The 7509-nt window shown below is 45.3% G+C and overlaps 1 long non-coding RNA gene across 1 annotated transcript; it reads right to left on the reverse strand.

The window, feature by feature from the left end:
- Positions 1-614: 614 nt before the first annotated feature.
- On the reverse strand, positions 615-4615 carry LOC125944924 (uncharacterized). The gene is made up of 3 exons (XR_007466610.1): positions 4178-4615; positions 1712-1793; positions 615-678 (listed from the first exon to the last, which is right to left on the reverse strand). It is a non-coding gene; the product is annotated as an uncharacterized LOC125944924 (long non-coding RNA).
- Between the last annotated feature and the right edge of the window lie 2894 nt (positions 4616-7509).

Genomic DNA, 7509 nt, shown 5'->3' on the forward strand with positions numbered 1-7509 from the left:
GTCACGAAGAGCATACGGAATGACCAACCGGCTTGTATACCCCGTCGATTGACTTCGCGCCGACGATGAACGGGTGACAGCTGTGACACTTATGCAAGCAAGTATATTGTCATGCAGCCTTAACTGCAAACAATGTAGGCTGTAGAGAAGCTTAACACAACCCAGCATTATTCGAATAACCTGTGTATCCAAGCAAGGTTATTTTTGCAGCATAGATGCTCCTCACATCGAGTGCAAGAGCAGTTCAAAATTATTCGTTTGTTCATCCTTACGTTTTGTATATTGACTTATGATTTAATTGCTGTTTTTTATTATTTATACATGTATTGTTGTACTTCCTAATATGTACAGCACTTAATGATTGTATCGCCCCCCCCCCCATGTAATACACTCCCTGTGAGGGCCTTTACCGGTAGCATGAATAAATAAAAATTACTAAATAGGTGGTGAAATTAGGTAGCATGTCAGTTCACATTTAAAAAAAAGCATCTGGATCTTTATACAGTTGCCAAACTGTTTCTACGATTGAAGCCATTTGAGGAATTACAGCATTGTTTAGATCCGGTTTCATTAACAAAAATGTGAAAGAACTTACGTCCTCATGTAAAAATAGAGCTGGCACTGCTGGTTCCTTCCCATTTGAAGCAATTGTCCTCAGAGTTGCAACAGCAAGGAGGTCTGTAAACAGATGACGATTCGTGTTAGCTTCAATGGTCGCACGGACATATGCAATACAATTGCACAAAATTCTTCTTCTTTTTTACTTGTAAAACCTCTGTTTACCTTTGATTCAACAATATCTTTGTTTTATAAAAGTGCTGAATATAGCAATCACAAACCAGAGGTTATAATCGTCACACGGAAAATTTCGATCGCGATCGAGGGGACCGCACTACCATGTAGATCAAATGTGGTAAATTCCTCGTTGGCGTAACCTATTCTCCGCGCACAGGCGTGGTATTTCGGACAGCCATTCCCGCGCCTGTGGGTCAGCCATGCCAGATTATACCTTTCTCACGGCTTAAAGCGCTCTACCTTCAAAATACCATCACTGATTTTCCTGGGGGAGCAGTTTAGGCATTTTCTTTGAGTTAATATGTTTTGAAAAGTCACGGAGAGCATACGGAACGACCAACCGGCTTGTATACCCCGTCGATTGACTTCGCGCCGACGACGAACGGGTGACAGCTGTGACACTTATGCAAGCAAGTATAATGTCATGCAGCCTTAACTGCAAACAATGTACGCTGTAGAGAAGCTTAACACAACCCAGCATTATTCGAATAACCCGTGTAATCCAAGCAAGGTCATTTTTGCAGCATAGATGCTCCTCACATCGAGTGCAAGAGCAGTTCAAAATTGTTCGTTTGTTCATCCTTACGTTTTGTATATTGACTTGATTTAATTGCTGTTTTTTTATTATTTATACATGTATTGTTGTTGTTCTTCCTAATATGTACAGCACTTATTAATGATTGTATCGCCCCCCCCCCATGTAATACACTCCCTGTGAGGGCCTTTACCAGTAGCATGAATGAATAAAAATGAATAAATAGGTGGTGGAAATTAGGTAGCATGTTCACATTTAAAAAAAAAAGCAGCTGGATCTTTATACAGTTGCCAAACTGTTTCTACGATTGAAGCCATTTGAGGAATTACAGCATTGTTTAGATCCGATTTCATTAACAAAAATGTGAAGGAACATACATACTCATGTACAAATAGCGCTGGCAGTGCTGGTTGTTCCTTCCCATTTGAAGCAATTTTCCTCAGAGTTGCAACAGCAAGGAGGTCTGTAAACAGATGACAATTCGTGTTAGCTTCAATGATCACACGGATATGTGCAATACAATGGGGCTCTTGCGTTGCCCAGGGGGCGCTGCAAAAATGGTGCTAAATAGCGCCCTCAAACCGAAACTGGGTAGTACCAAGCTCTGTCGTCTGCTCGGGAAGCACGTTTACAATATGGACTCGCCACTTTCGGTTGTGTTGTACCACGGCTTGCAGCGAATATCGTGCGCCGAAGATGCTGCGTAAAGGCAAGAAATTATGCAACGCCGAATACGTGTACGCCGTTCAAGAAATAAGCGGCGAAGTTTTCGCGTGGTGTCAATCGCAAGTGAAGCGATTCACGCACGTGCGAAGTTGAACTTCAGGTAAGGTTTGCACGCTGCTAGATTCAGGCGCACAAACGCGAGGAAATGCTTTCTATAAATGAATTCACAGCAGCGATAAGCAGACATGTGTACGGAACTGCTCGAGCGCACGACGGTACGCGCCGCGACGGCAGGGGTCTTTCAGCATGCCGCGGTGTACGAACTGCTCGAGCGCACGATCGTACGCGCCGCGAAACGGCGGATCTCCTGCGATCTTTGTTGACTGCATGCCGCTAGAAAAGTAGTTATGCCTGCGCTGTAGTAGCGGCCATCTGTCTAGCAATTGATATATAAGCTCGAAGTACGTACGTACGTGCCAATCGCGCTGCAGCGCGCGCTCATGCACTGCTCGCTTGATGTAGCTTTTAATGACAGCACTCGGACATCGATGTGCTGTAATCAATACTACCTTGCTGTGCTGCCTCAACGTGCTGGCTTGAGGTCAAGGGTGAGCACATTCAACTCTCTAACCTGTGCTGCTCGTAGTGGGGTAGTGAATTGTCACCGAATCAGCCCGACCATTTGTGGTCATTTGCACACACTTGGTCACTTCACCACTTCGCACCGGTCGAATTGTTAATTGTCGCTGTGGCCGGGTCTCGAATCGTGAATCACCAGCCATGCCAGCTGCTATGTCGGTCTTCCATTTCGCTTACCCAGCGCGACGAACTGCAGTTATCCAGCGCGCCCGACGCTCCACAGCGTGTGGCCTTGAAGGAAAACGGTAGAATCAGATGTTGGAATTCAGGCCTTCTTGTTCATGGCAGCCCACGACGCAGTAGTAACGACGGAGACGCTTTTTCGTGGCTGAGCTAGGTCTCTCCGGATCGGCGTCGCCGATGTCTTCTGCTTCCAGAATTACGTCCCACGGCACTCGGAGAGTCCGTTTTCGTAAAACTATAGGCTGCGGCCAGCTCGCAGCCTGGTCGCCATGGTCTGTGAGAAGTGACGAGGCTTTTCGCACTCGAAACAGGGCAGAAAAAAGTGCGAATCAACGCAAAACGCGGGCTCGAAACGTGCTTCGCCGCAGCCAGGGCTCAATACTATCCAAGCTGGTACTACCCAGATGACGTTTTTCGCCGCCACCAGGCACCGCTACTATACCTCAAACTCCAGCGCAAGACGCCCATTGCACAAAATTCATGTTCTTTTTTACTTGTAAAACCTCTGTTTACCTTTGATTCAACAATATCTTTGTTTTATAAAAGTGCTGAATATAGCAATCACAAACCAAGAGGTTATAATCGTCACACAGAAAATTTCGATCGCGATCGAGGGGACCGCACTACCATGTAGATAAAACGTGGTAAATTCCTCGTTGGCGTAACCTATTCTCCGCGCACAGGCGCGGTATTTCGGACAGCCATTCCCGCGCCTGCGGGTCAGCCATGCCAGATTATACCTTTCTCACGCCTTACGGCGCTCTACCTTCAAAATACTATCACTGATTTTCCCGGGGGAGCAGTTTAGGCATTTTCTTTGAGTTAATATGTTTTGAAAAGTCGCGGAGAGCATACGGAACGACCAACCGGCTTGTATACCCCGTCGATTGACTTCGCGCCAACGACGAACGGATGACAGCTGTGACACTTATGCAAGCAAGTATAATGTCATGCAGCCTTAACTGCAAACAATTTAGGCTGCAGAGAAGCTTAACACATACGAAAAGGCTGGCATGAGCGAAAATACTGCTCCAGGACAGTAGCTACGGTCTCCACTACGGCCCCTACTGCTCCCCCGGGAAAATCAGTGATGTTATTTTGAAGGTAGAGGCGCGAGAAAGCTATATAATCCGGCATGACTGATACAGCACGAGCGCCACAGGCGTGAGTATGTCCATCCGAGGTAACGCGCCCGTGCGAGAATAGGTGACGCCAACGAATAATCTACCCCGAACGTAATCCTTTTTCCCATTCACGCGTCCTTTTTGCCGTAAGACGCCGTTTACTGGCATTTTCTAAACAATATTTCTGATCGAGACGCCGGCTTACCACATACAAACAAGATGACAACGGGCTTACCTCGTGAGCAAGTTACGAGCACGTAGACGAACATCCGTTGAAGGGGGTAGCGCTGAGCCAACACGGCTGAGCTTAGCGCTACCGTTGAGGGCAGGCTTTCCGTATCCAAGCATGCACATACGTGCACCTGAACACACGACTTCTTCGATGCCATTGCGTGCAGAGTTTTGTAGACGAAGTGAAACACATTCAGCACAAATATCCCCGCGCTATGACGGCACACCACGACCACACACGCGCACGTCACACAGCGACAAATTCGGAACTTCGCCATTTTGAACATGCCGAGAGTCAACCAGCGTAACCATCCATCGCTTCTGTTCTTCGCTCCCGTTGCGTCAATCTCTGTTCCTTGGGGCCTTGCTCCACTCTTGAGTACAAATCAAGAGATATTTACGGTGAACTAAGAATCTGCACAACATAAAACGATAAAAGCCGACTGACTACACATTCGCAGCTGCATCAACCGCTTGTTAGATCCTTCGAGACCGGAGGCGCAGACGGTGCCCCCTGGTGACGCGCTCTGTGAGCACGGAGAACAAATCAGATTCGGTTTCGTTTTCCAGTTTATGCTGTAGTTGCTGGAACTGTAAAATTATTGCTCGACAAATTATTTAACTCTGAAAGAGGATAACGCTTCCTCTTCGACAAGGTAGTGCAGTTTGTTCAAAGAGATAGAAAAAGCAAGGAGAGGAAAGGCAAGCAAGTCAACCAGACAAGCGTCCGATTTCCTACTGGGGATGGCAAACCCCGGTGCCCCTGTGTTGCAATGCAGTGCACTGCAATCTATCTAGTGTAGTGCTAATTTGGGGTGGTTGGTGCATGTAATGAACGGGTAAATAATGAGTTGTGTCATAACTTTTTATCAATGTTAGAACGTATATTTTACGAGGACTGATATCCATAAAAATACTTTTTCATTAATATTTTGATAGGGCATATTGTTATTTCAATATTGAAGCGAGACAATATGTGAAGTTTAGCCATTTGACAGAAATGCTGTCAGCGGCACCAGTCTCGCAAAATATACACCTGAATAGTGTAGCATAATGCACTGGTGTTCCACATATATGCACCAAAAAGCTTTTCTCGAAAAATAGAAAGGAGAACGTCATGCAAGCACTTTTCGAAGGAATTTCTTAAAAACTTGATTTGCTCACCAAGTTCGCACTTACTGGGTGCATTTTGCGTACAGGCTGACTTGAATTTTGTAATTACCGCATGCTCTTTAAATCGAAAATGAAAGCTAGCCGATTGCAATAAGTACATATGGATTTCAATACTTTACGATAGATACACTTAACATGAATTGCCTTGAACACTGTATTACCGAATAAAGCGCCTTTATTATCACCAATGCTCTGGGCATGTTATATATAGCCTTTGTCGAAGACGCATGCGCACACATGTGTGTACGCATACATATTTGTGCGTCACTTACACCCTTCTTGAGCATAAAGAAACACCCTTGGTGCCAATCGGAGGGTGCAAAAGATGTACGCACCCTATATATAGGGTGTAGTATTGTAAAATAATGACAAAAGGGTGTGAAAGGGTGTAAGCAAGGGTGTTAAAATCAAAATACACCCTTTTTACACCCTTTTGGGTGTAAAAACTTTTACTGTGTAGGGGACTTCAGATGAGTTTTTACCATCTGTGCCTCTCTAGCGTGCACCCAATGCACAGCACAGGGGTATTTTTGCATTTCGCCCCCACTCTAATGCGGCCGCCGCAGACGGGATTTACGCACCTACAGCACGCCACATATTTTGTGTCGTTATTGATTTCTCTGGTTAATGAAATATCACCAGGCCATCTACGCATTTCCACGCTGTTGTGTTCTTTCGGGAGTTTTACGTGCCAAAACCATTTCTGATTATGCGGCATGCCGTAAGTGGAGGGCTTCGGATTAATTTTGACCACCTGGGCCGGTATTTTATAGCGATGTCTTATGATTTATTCTGTACTAGTCTTATCATCCACCGCCTTCGGCCGGCTGTTCCCGTTGTTAACGCGAGCGGACCGTCGCTCTGACCACTGACGAAGCGCGATAAGCGCGAAATGGCATTAGCACCGGAAAGGCATCGCTAAAAAAATACCGGCCCTGGGGTTCATTAACGTGCACTGCAACGCAAACACACGGGCGTTTTTGCATTTCGCCTCCATCGAAATGCGGCCGCCACGGCCGGGATTCGATCCCGCGATCTCGTGCTCAGCAGCGCAACACCTTAGCTGACTGAGCCACCGCGGCGTTTCACGCTGTTGTGAATTGCTGCTTTGTTTCTTGTTTACCCATTATTTTATCAGCGCTTTATGGGATCGCTGGTGAAATGTTACTCTTATGTAGCGATTCCCTTCCAATGCACTTGTTTAGAAGCGAAAGGAAATTGAAATTTTAGGGTTGCTACGAACGTTTGGCATAGCGCTATATATCGCTTTATACCGTTGCTGCGACAGTCTCAGGCGCAAGTCTGGTTGGCGCATGCTCGCTAAGCTGTGCCAGTTGTACGCGTGGCGTGGTGTAATATGCACGCAAACTAACGGGTAGCTGGCGGATACGGTAGAGGCAGTGGTAGAGCGGCATATGGTCAATGCTTGCTCATTTAATGTTCCTGTGGGATCCTGTGAGGTACCTGGATAATTAAATAAATTGAGGTATGTGTACCTACTCGTACTTAGCGTCAAGCGTTGAGCAAAATCTGAGACTTGCACCGTTCCATCAGCAAGCTGGAGCGCTGGTAAACAGAACGATGCATGAGAGAGTGGTTTCCTGTGATCCACATAACGATAGGCCTCTGTTATTTTTTTATTGCCTGCGGCAGATAGCACAATTATAAACCTTGATCAAAATTACTCGATAAGGCGGCCATTACCTTAGGAGAAGCCAATATGCTTTTTAAATAATTTACTTAATTGCGCTAATAAACACTTTAAATACTTTGCAGCACATATTTTAATCTACGAATTGTAGCTAGTGGGTATGCAATACATATCGACTTAGACCGAGATTTGAGGACAACGTTAGTTTCGATATAATAATTTTGAATGTGTCCACCGAATTGAATTGGCGTTCCAGTTAGTGTGCGCTTCAATGTATGAAACAGCGTTTTTTTTTTATTGAGGTGGAAAACATTGCATTTTTAGTGCAAGTTTGATACCGCATATATCGAAACCGTTGCCCTCCTCAGAATTCGTTCGAAGTCGATATGCCTTGCATAATCACTTAGCTACAATTCGTAGATACAAATATGAGCAGTACAGTAATTAATAAAAAGTTGATTAGTGTAACTATGTCAATTGTTTCATTAAACGTTTTCATTTTTTGTAGAATA

The sequence above is a fragment of the Dermacentor silvarum genome, chromosome 4, assembly GCF_013339745.2.
Source record: "Dermacentor silvarum isolate Dsil-2018 chromosome 4, BIME_Dsil_1.4, whole genome shotgun sequence".
Lineage (NCBI taxonomy): Eukaryota > Metazoa > Arthropoda > Arachnida > Ixodida > Ixodidae > Dermacentor > Dermacentor silvarum.